Source organism: Rhinolophus hipposideros (assembly GCF_964194185.1).
Source record: "Rhinolophus hipposideros genome assembly, chromosome: 20".
In the NCBI taxonomy this organism is placed as follows: Eukaryota; Metazoa; Chordata; class Mammalia; order Chiroptera; family Rhinolophidae; genus Rhinolophus; species Rhinolophus hipposideros.
Window position 1 is genome coordinate 8,730,501 of NC_138066.1, and position 12,171 is coordinate 8,742,671.

The following is a 12,171-nucleotide window of genomic DNA, read 5'->3' on the forward strand; positions in this document are numbered from 1 at the left end:
CACACTAAGGAAGTGTTTATTTGGGGTTTTTGTCTGTCTTCCTGACTAAAATGTAAGCTTCATGAGAGCAAAGACTTTGTCTCTCTGATCAACAGAATACCCTCAAAACCTAGAATAGTGTCTGATACATGGTATATAGTCAACAAATGTTAATTGGGTAGGTGGATGGTGGATGGATGGATGGATGAATGGATGGACGGGTGGAGATGAGCCTATCTGTCTCTATCTCTTGGCCTAATTGTGTAACCCTACCCAAGTAAAGACCCACCCAGTCTCCCATTATAATCTGATTCCATCCTAATTGAACTGAGTTTTCAATGTTTAAACAAGGAAAATATGTAGACTCACTTTTTTATCTTCTGTTCCACATGACTTCTCACTAGGAAACAAGAAAATAGATCAGTCATAAGCAATTCAGAATGAGAAGCTACCTTCTCTGCTCTAACGAATTACTTAAAACTGAGGTTTCTTGATGAGAAGACTTTAGTCCCTCATCATTGATTCTGTAGGCAATGAGATGGGGACCTTGGAGGGTAGGGAATACCTCAGAGATTCTGTTTTCCATGTCTGGCTTGGCACTGCCTTGCTGTCAGTAAGTGAAATAACTATGGCCATTCCTAGTGGTTCTTTCCAACGGAAAGGGGTCCAGGTCCATTTCATCCATATATATTTAATAAGGACATGCTCTTTTAGACATTGATGCATTTCAAGGGTTTACATAATGGATAACCTGAGGTGTACATAAATATCCTCCACCTGTGCTCTGTCCACAATGTAAATTCTTTGAAAATACCAGGCCAGCTAAGTATTCTTGTAAAAATGAGAAGGCTTCCAATTCTTTTTTTAAAAGCTATTCAAAAAATTGATCTGGCTAAAAATTTGGACTGGTCTCTAGTAATTAAATGGGCCATGGCTCCCCAGGGGCCCTATAACTTCCTTTCAGCTCAGCCACAAAGGCTTTCTCCTCCTTCCTTTCAAGCCTGTTCTTCACACCTCAGTTCTACCAAGTTCTTCCTGATTAGCTGTACTTCCCACTCAGAGACTCCATGTGTTCCTGCAAATCCAAACTGAAAGTCAATAAGGCAAAACCTAGCCCCCAATGCATCTCGTCCTAACTGAGTATGGACCGTGATGGTGGTTTGATCTGTCCTTAGAGGAAAATGCTGAAGGCACGGAAAGACTTGGAAGGAGTAAACAGTGGAACTTGGCAAAGTAATATGGAATCAGCAGAGGAGCTGAAGTCTTCCTGCTCAACCATAACTCCTCCTCCTGCTCTTCAGTTAGGTGCTAAACTCTTCCTGACGCCTTTCATGACAATATAAGAATTATTTTCCTATTAGGCCACAAGTATTCCTTTTCAATTCTTCCACTGCATATAATAGGACCCAACAGACAATGACATTGTATATATTCCACAGAGGGTGCCAAAAAAAAAAAATGTATACACATTTTAAGAAAGAAAAAAACTGTATTTAAATTGTAATATTGAATATATACCGATAACAAAAGATGAATACAAGTCACATTTGACTTCTGCAATTACAAGGGTGCTCAAAGTGGTTACCATCAGCGTCCAGACACTTCTCATTATGGCACACAATTGCTTGAGCAACATTGACCAAAGTGGCCACTTGTATACATATTTTGGTGTGTGTGTGTATATATATATATATATATATATATATATGTATATATATATATATATATATATATATTTTAATGACTTAAATATTTTTAGACTACTTTTTGCTAAAGTTTTCCAGGGTCCCCAAAGTGCCCCCTTTGGTCATCTGAGTATTTCTGAAGAAGTTTGTTTACTTATTAAGAAGCCAAGGTCTTGACTGTCTTCCTCTGGACGTTAGGGCAGATGTTCTCCAAAGGAGATTTGGCTTTTCTCACCTCCTAGGGCAGTGACTCATGGTATGCACTCTGCAGCTTCCTGAAAGCAGTCAGCCTCCTTCCTCCCTGACAGACCTTCCAGCATCTGTAGAAGTAACTGAGGACACCAAGGGACCTGCCTTCTAGCATGGAAAAGGTGAGAAGGAGTAAGCAACAGGAATCACATGGGAAAAATATCTTCTCTGGCATTTTTTAAAGTGAGCCATTTCTTATACACAGTAAAGCATACAAACCTTAAGCTTAATGACGTTTTACAAGTGTATACATGTAACTATGACACAGGTCAAGTTACAGAACATTTCCATCACCCCAGAATATTTCCTCATACCTAGTCAATACCTATTTCCCAGAAGTAATCACCATTTTGACGTCTACCACCCATAATTTTTACTTGTTCTTGAATTTCACATAAATGGAATCATACAACATACACATTTTTGTGTTTTGCTTCTCTTGATCATACAATTACTTCATGAGTCATTCCATTTGTTGCACATATCTGTAGTTTCGTGTGTTTTTTTGTTTGTTTGGTTGGTTGGTTTTTGGTTTGGGTTTTGTTGCAAGGTACTCCATTAAATGAATGTTTCACAATTTATTTATTCACTCTAGGGATATTTTCTGTTGGCCTGTATTTGCAGTTCCTCAACTCGTCATCTACTGCATCTATTCTGCTGTTAAATCCATCCACTGAGTTCTTCATTTCTGATACTACATTTTTGTTTCATTTTTAGAATTCCCACTTAACTATTTTTTTTTAAAGATTTTAGTTTTGTGGTGAAATTCTCCACTCTTTCAATTTTCTTGAATTAATTAGAGTTGTTTTAAAGTCCTTGTCTGCTCATCCTAATATCTTAATGGAAACTACATTTTATATGTTCTTTACACAAGTTTCATGTAGCTTCCATTTCAAAGCAATACAATTCTAACCTGAAACTGCTAAGCATGGGCACCAAGAGAAGTTCCAACAAAGCATTCTGGTTCCCTCACAAATGACCTATGGGTTCCTTCAGAGGTGAAATAACCCACCAAGTTCCTTAAATAGACCAATTCTTGTCAGGTCACTGTGCTGGCTATATGAGGTCTAACAATTAAGTTCGTGAACTTGGTATAATGATGTTGCTAAACTTTTTGATATCAGAGGGATTATTCATTGTGAATTTGTACCAACTGGACAAACAGTTAACCAAGTTTACTATCTGGAAGTGCTGAAAAGGCTGTGTGAAAATGTTAGACGACCTGAGCTTTTTGCCAACAATTCATGGCTCTTGCATCACGACAATGCACCAGCTCACACGGCACTCTCTGTGAGGGAGTCTTTAGCCAGGAAACAAATAACTGTATTAGAACACCCTCCCTACTCACCTGATCTGGCCCCCAATGACTTCTTTCTTTACCCGAAGATAAAGGAAATATTGAAAGGCAGACATTTTGATGACATTCAGGACATCAAGGGTAATACGACGACAGCTCTGAAGGCCATTCCAGAAAAAGAGTTCCAAAATTGCTTTGAAGGGTAGACTAGGTGCTGGCGTCAGTGCATAGTTTCCCAAGAGGAGCACTTAGAAGGTGACCATAGTGGTATTCAGCAATGTAGCACTTTTTCTAGGATGAGTTGGCGAACTTAATTGTCACACCTCATATAATGTTTGAGAACATCCTAAGGTCATCCCAGGGCTCCTATGAGCCTGTTCAGAAAGGAAATGGCTACAGTTTTGCAAGAGCAGCTTAGAATTCAAAGTCAAAATATTTCATTGTGTCTGTGACCACCGTCCTGCCTCCAGTCCAACTCTTTCCCCAGGGCTTTATAACTTAAGACTCTCTGTCCTTTCAGCAAATGCTTCCAGTAAGAATACTCCCTACCTGGTTCAGATCTTTCCTTCAGTTTTGGGTGTGATTCACATATCCTGGTTTTCTAAAATAGAAAAAGAATAATAGATTACAAAATAGAAATATTCCTGAAATATAGCTTTTATTATGTTGCTTCCTTGATCCAAAGTATTCAATGGCTCCTTAATCCTCATCCTGGCATCCGCAAACCTCTCTTTCAGACTTGTCTTTAATTAACTTCTTACACAAACCTGCTGCTCCGACTAAGGGAGCCTGTTCCTGAAACATTCCTGGTTTCATACAATGGTTTACACTGTAACCATACACCCCTCCCCCCAATCAGGAATGCTTCCTCTCCTCATCTATAAACTCCTTGTTTATGGGCTCCTGAAAGATACAATGTCTCATTCATCTCTGAAATCCTAGCAAGTAACATAATGACCAGTACACAGTGGACACTCCAAATATGAAATCTCTACCATTGGAGATGTATAAACACAGACTTCATCTTATTCTTTACTGGAAATGACTCTAAAATCTCAAATTCAAAATTCCCCTCCTTTCGCCTTGATCACTAGATAATCATTGAATCACCATCTCCGATGGAGGTTATGTTCTAAAGCCAGTCCAAATTCCAACCATGGAGAATTGTCAAATTTCCCCTTGAAAAATCCTGCAAGTCACCCATAAAAAAAAGAATGTTGATCATTTAAGTATATTATGCCTTCTTTCAGTAAGCCCCAAACACCCAAAGCAGCCAGCTTTCCCTGCCATTAGACAAAATGGCAATATTTCAGCTGGGAAACATAGAAGCTACTGGGCTTGTTTGCAGAAGCCATGCCGTATGAAAAATGCATTTTAGTTCAGTTTTTATGTGTTGGTTTTGTTTTCTTTCCTGGGGATGCAGAGTTGATTTTCTACAAATTAAATATGCAAAGGATGAACTCCATTGTGGTTACCAGCTTCCATCACCGGCCCTCCATCTCCCTCAGAACCTGTTCTGCAACATTGCAACATTAGGGGGAACTCGGATCTAGTGGTTAATTTATTGGCTCCGCTTCTGCTTTTCTTGTCTTTCTTTGAAAGCTTTTCAACAGTCCCTTTTTAATAAAAATTTTCCATCTTCACTCCCACGAGTAAGTATATGAAAATTCTGGTCTTCATCTGCCCTTTCCTAACTTTTCCCAAGGTCATTTAGTTGCCTTTCATCTTTTTCCAGTCTGAAATGTATCACTTGTTTCAAACATTTTTGTGTGTTTTGGTCAAATGTATTTTATGCATTTTCTGTTCTTACCCTTACCTATTTTATTATTTGCAGCTTATTTATAAAACTGCACTTCAAATAGTGTTTATTAGCGATTTCTATCTCTACCTCTACACAGATGTAGATATCGCCCAAATATTTTTCTTAGCTTGCTTCTGATATAGAGAAATTTAAAAATTTGTATGCAATCAAATATTTGTTTTTTTCTTTGCTTTTCCTGCTAGACTTCCTCTGTTACGAGTCACTATACGTTCTTCTAGTTCTCTTATCACTTCAATTTTTAGAAACAGTTATTTTGATATATAACTTGTTATTTTTATCCAATCTATCTCAGCATGTTTTGGAAGATGAATTAGAAAAAAATCATATTAAAATATTATCTAGTAATTATTTGCCCAAGTAGTCTTACCACCTAGCTGAAGCTCCTTTGAAGAGCAATTCATATGAGAACAAAAGCCTATCTGTAATTCAAGATTGTTGACTGACAAGGAGGCTACTGACTAAGGATTAAAAGAGATTTCATATATATGTATGTATATATATATAAAAGAAAGACATTAGAAGAAGCAGAATGTGGAATCAATAAGGATTACTGTAATACTTAACCCTTTCTTCTAATATGCTCTGTACTGGACAAGAAAATTTTGCCTCCCCCTTCCCTGTGCTGAGGCTTCTTACCTTCCTCTTACAGGCCATCACAACAGGTAGACCCAAAATGGCCTTGGGTACCCTCCAAAGGTGCGTGAAGAGTGATTGGAGCTAGTGGACCGAGGAGGTTCCCACGGAGGCCTGTTGATGTAATCAGCCTTCTGGTTCCGGAATGAGAGGCTGCGTCACTAACGCTCACTGCTTCCAAGTGTGACCCGGTTAAATGAAAGGACATACCCTGCTGGTTCATTTACACTGCCCCTCCTGGCTTCTTCCTCTCTGATCCCCCTTAGAAAATCAGAGACCACAGAGTCTCCCAAATGACCATACGGAGGGAAGGGTTCAAGCTCAGCCATGAAAACAATCTTTCTGAATCCAACTTCCCATGGCTTCTACTTTTCTTGTCTTTTTTATGTCGGATCATTTGCTCTTGGAAAGATTTTCACACACGTTTGTGGAAAGACTACTTAACTGGATAGCCCAAACCTGAACTTGGGGTTATTGAGCTATTTCTCAGTCCTAGTCACGCCACCAACTAGCTCCCTGACTTGGTCCTTTCACCATGTAAGCCTCAGTCTCCCCATCTGTGTTACATTGCTCCCCTCTGTGTATTCTTTGTTCACTTTGCCAGCAGCTACCATTATTGCCACTTGGTCTGCAGGTTACGCCTGCTGAGAGCACAGACATGAAAACCCAAGCCACCCCATGCGACAACTGCTCTAATGGGAGTATGGCTCCCCAAGTAAGTGGACGGCTTGAGTCTCTGTCAGGGTCTAGGGAGCACAACATGGCAGTGGGGAAGTTGGGGATGAAGCCTTGAAGAATGAGCAAATGTACTTCGCAGGGCACCAAATATTACTCGGTTCTTGTAAAATAAGGAACCGCTTAATTACTGCATCTTCCACTTTCAGACTGTATGTATTCACTCGGGTGTTGTGGAGACAGGTCCAGTCTAGTTTAAAAGGTGTCTGAAAGGAAAGCCTATTTTCACAAGGAATGAGAACACGAATGGTTAAACAAAATATCTCATTTCGTTGTAGAGAGAGTGTGTGTGCCCACCTTTCACTGGATTTTCTGTAACTCACATTTGGAGGTCATTATAAATAAAGGCGATGGATGAATGGGTGGATGACGATAAATTATTCTCAAATCATGTGAAGCTTGCTTAACTTACTAGTTCACACGAGTTCTTACATCCTGAGAAAAGGTTTACTCAACCCACTGAAAAATGCTTTATGTTTCTTGGTGAGTACGTACCCTGGACTCGGCAGAGCAAGGTGTGTTTAAAGGCAGGTAACACAGGGAGGGCCGTTTGAGTCCAGATAAGCTGTCAGCAGAGCATCTGAGAGGTGTATGGATTGAACTGTGTCCCCCAAAAATTCATATGTGAAGCCCTAACCCTCAGGACCTCAGAATGTGACTGCATTTAGAGCTAGGGCCTTGAAAGAGGTGATTAAGTTAAAATAAAGCCATTAGGGTAGGCCCTGATCCAATGTGACTGGTGTCCTTTGAAGAAAAGGAAGAGACACCAAGGACACACACAGAGGAAAGGCTGTGTAAGGATGTGGAGAGAATGCAAGCCAGGAGAAGTCTCAGGAGAAACCAACCCTGCCAACACCTTGATTTGGGACTTCTAGCTTCCAGAACTATGAGAAAATACATTTCTGATGTTTCCGCCACTCAGTCTGTGGTATTTTGCTATGGCAGTCCTGGACGTTGGATACAACATGTTCGTCCTGGGTTTGGAGAACCCTGAGAAGGGACCATCCAGCTCAAACACTAAGATAAGTTAAGAAGCTCAGTAACCATTCAACCCTTGTTTTACTTGGTGTGTTTTTTGTTTGTTTTGTTGTTGTTTTTATGAAAGGTATTGAATTCATTTATCTTTGTTAAAGTAATTGTGTGTGTGTGTGTGTGTGTGTGTGTGTGTGTGTGTGTGTGTTTCAATATGGGTGCCTGCAGAAATCTCATTCAAAGGGCTGTGCAGATATTATATGAGACCCACTGTGGTCTTATTGTAAGTATCTTAGGGAAGGCAAAAACCTAGTGAGAAAATATAAAGCTTCTTTAGAACTAGCCTGGCAGCTCAAGAACTTAAAAATTACAACACCACAATATGGGCTCAGGTCTGGAAGTTAACAGTAACTCCAGGAGTTACTCTTACCCTAAAGAATTTTGTACATTTGTGTTTCAACAAAACACTCTGCTATTTCTATCTTCCTCCCACCCACCCACCCCCAGTGGATGCTTGGATTGATGGGTGGATGATAGATTACATAGGAAAGAGGGAGGGCAAGAAGGACAGAGAGAGAGGGAAGGGAGGGAAGGGAGAGAGGGAGGGAGGGAAGAAAACCAGCTCCTCTCTCATCCTCCGATCGCATATCTTTGAGTAAAAAGCACCTGTTTGTTGGCTAATGAGTCCTGGATGCTAAAATGGTTGCTGGATTCAGTGTTTCCACTTACCTTCCCCATGGGTCGTGGAAGTATCTCCAGTCTGAATGAGGAAAAGAAAAGACCCAAAAGAACTTGTTTTCTAAGGAAGCAAGACAGCTCTGGGGATGGTAACTCTTGTCAGCTCTGGGGACTCCTTTTCTTTCAGGGTCCTGAGGGCAAGACCTGTCTCCCCCGCCGCCCGTCCCCCCCATCTCTCCCTCAGTCAACACACACCCTTCCCCCACCCCCGAACTAGTGGGCAAGAGCTCCTGCAAGGTATGGTGCTGGGAGAGCAGGCTCTGGAACAGGGAGAGATTCCAGAAAGCAGGTGTGTTGGGAGAGGAAACAGATCTGTCTCTGAAAGAAAACTGAGCCTTTCCCAGTGGTTCCCAATCTGAATTACACTTGGTCAAACCAGTAACACCACCCTCATCAGGGGACCCCTTACCTCCAAGTAATGGTGAGTCCACTCCTGTCCCCGGAGTCAAACCTGTACCGCCTCTCCACTGGAAGAATAAAAAAAAGAAAGAAACAAACAAATTCACCCCCATGTCCCTTCCGAAAGAAAGACTATGAGCCCAGAGGAGTGTAAAAATGAATGCCCACCTGAGGGAAATACTCCTGGAACTTGAGTGTTTGGAGGCATGTTCAAAACATTGGGAAACTTAATGTAAACTTATGTTTAAATGGCATGTTGCCTCTTTGAAATAAAATGCAATCTATTTTTTCTTCAAGCTCTAGACATGTTCAGGTGAAGTACCTCTAAATTTCAAGTAATGAGTACAATTGTTAATATACTACAGAGTGTGCAGAAAGTCTGGAAATACAGGAGAAATCATGTATTGATTATACTTTTCCTAGATGACGGTCTGATGAGATGATCATTAGCTTTACTTTACCATTCTCTCTACTCTGATTAATTATTCTTCACCACCACCTGACATATTCAAGTTTGAAAAGGGTTGGTAAACCATAAGGCGATATATATAAGCAAGATCACTATTTCCAATAGTTACTGTTACCAATGTAGTGATGATGCCAGCTACATGCCTTTTCTGGAGAACTGGTAGGAGGAACCCATCTGAAGTAATTTGCTAAAAGATAAGGAGCTTCCAGGCTGCAGGAAGTGCACGGTGGCAGCAGACTTGCTCGTGAGCACCTATCACGAGTGCTACTCTACACACTCCCAGAAATATTTGAAAACCACATGATAGAAATTGGCAGTACTGTGAGAGCCTTTGGAGTTGGGATGGTTTTCATTGATGCTGCATTTGCATCTCCATCAGGGAGTGCTTAGGAAATCTGAATTACACTAACAAGTCATTTTTCCTTCTAATACAATGGAGCTACATCACCCATGCATTTAATTTATATGCATGTAATTTATGAGAAATCAATTATGGTGGATCGGCAAAAATAATACCAATACAAGGATGAAACGGCCAATGCATGCTGATAATGACTGTAGGAATACATTGTGGATTATTTTAAGGGTTTTTCCAACACCGAGAAAGAACTAGAAGGCATTGTTTAGGTGGCCACGTAGGTAATGATGACTATGAAGACATCCTTCAAGGAGAAATGAAATTACGTTAGACTGTTGAGAAGATCTGACTAAAAAAGACTTAGAGGAACTAATAAAAGCATCTAGGATTTTATGGTAACACCAAATTTTGTACCCTGCCTTTTGTGTGTGACATAAAGTAACTCCAATTTTGTTTCTGATTGTCGAATATAATTCCCAATAAGATGTGATTCCTCTGTACAACTACTAAAGAAATGGAATCCTTCCCAGATACTGCAAGTGTGTTTTGAATTTAGGGAATTTCATAGGCGCTCACAAACAATATTTGGAATAGCGTGAGAAGCAGCATGATTTCTTGATGGAAAAGGAAGAGTAGATATAAACCTATTAGGAATCTTTATGAACCAGGATTCACGAAATCCATTGCCTCTGACTCAGCAACAGCTATTTTGGAGAAAAACGAACAGGTAAGCTCACCCTTCACCTGAAATCCTTCATTTTTAATGATATGTTTATATTTGGCTTATCTGAATTTAAATCACAAAGATACTTTTGAGCTTTGGACTTCTCATAATAGCTGTGCACTAAATATTTGCTGAATACTCATTTTCACTTACTACTATGGTAAGCTTCAATCAAAAAAATAGAAATGTGATATTTAAGACATATTTAAGACAACATTTAAGAAATAGCATTGTTATTTCAATGGGGGATGAAATCTGCGCATGTAAGACCAGCTGGAGTCTTTTGAATTGTTTGAAAAATGCCCAACTGTAAAAGCTAGAGCCACTATAGCCAAATGGAAAAACCTGCGAATGCTGTGTTCATTCGTTCATTCATTCATTCGTTCATTCATTCATTCATTCAACAAGTATTTTCTGGGCCTCCACTCAGGGCTATTTTCCAAGCTCCTACTGTAGAAAAGGTGCTTAGAGAGGACTTCTTGGAGGAGGTGACATTTGAGACCTTCCTCAATGATGAGAAAAAGCCAGTGATGTGAAGGGAAAGAGTCTCCAGGCAGAGGAGCAAAGGCCAGAGTAGCTGAAGCCTAGAGTAGAGATGTGAAAGATGGGGGCTGTCTGTGTGGGGCCCTCCCAGTGGAAGGTGTAATGCAGGAGAGTGGTGAGCCAGTTTGCATGTTTGAAAGCTCATTCTAGATGCTTTGTAAAGTGATCGTAAGAGGGCAAGAGTAGACAGAGGAGGAGAGAGAGAGAGAGAGAGAGAGAGAGAGAGAGAGAGAGAGAGAGAGAGAGAGAGAGACGAAGTAAGTTACGAGGCTGTTACAGTTGTCCAGGTGATAGTTGGCGGTGTGCAGACCAGAGCGATTGTCCTAAAGATGGAGAGAAGTGGTCAGATCTTAGATGCTCAGCGCATCTCTTAAAGGAATTCTATGCACTCTCACTACACTTTGCTCCCCAATTGCAACTGGCACTCGAACATAGTGCTTATTATGAATCTCTTAAGCTCATTACAGTGCCTCACACGTATACAGAACTTCCCATTTGAAAAGGTACAAAGGTCGGACAATTAAGTTCGCGAACTCATCCTAGAAAAACTGCTGCATACCTATTGCTGAGTATCACTATGGTCACCTTCGAAGTATTCCGCTTGGGAAGCTATGCACCCATCCCAGCGCCTAGTCCACCCTTCGAAGCAATTTTGGAACTCTTTTTCTGGAATGACCATCAGAGCTCTCATTGTATTACCCTTGATGTCCTGAATGTCATAAAAATGTCTTCCTTTCAGTATTTCCTTTATCTTTGGGTAAAGAAGGAAGCCATTGGGGGCCAGATCAGGTGAGTAGGGAGTGTGTTCCAATACAGTTATTTGTTTACTGGCTAAAAACTCCCTCACAGACAGTGCCGTGTGAGCTGGTGCATTGTCATGACACAAGAGCCATGAATTGTTGGCAAAAAGTTCAGGTCATCTAACTTTTTCATGCAGCCTTTTCAGCACTTCCAAATAGTAAACTTGGTGAACTGTTTGTCCAGTTGATACAAATTCATAATGAATAATCCCTCTGATATCAAAAAAGGTTAGCAACATCATCGAAACAAGTGCACAAACTTAATTGTCAGACCTTGTATGTTGATATTGTCTTATTCGATTCTCATAGCATTCCTGTGAGGGACACAAGGCAAATATTAACCCCACCTAAAGAGGTGAAATGTCTCATAACTAGAAAGTGTCTCACCCAGGTGCCCTGATCTCTAAGTCTCCCCTCCCATTGTCTACCCATCAAAATCAAACTAACATGTTTTTCATGGCAGTGTGAGAATTTAGCCCATATTGATGAGGAACAAATAAGCTAAGGTTAAAACAAGTTAGGAAAATATCCCAATACGTTCTAATTGCATGTAGCTGGGTTTACCAGATATACATATAAACCTCAAGGTATAAAAATACGTGGGCTTTCACAAGACAAGGGGAAGTGACCAGAAGGGGACTTGTGTAGGACATGGAACATATTGTTAGGGGGTGGGAGAGGTGGATGGAGTTTTGCAGGATATAGAGAATATTAGACTGAAAGGAACTGTAGAGACAAGGCAGTACTATTTTATAGATGAGCAACTCC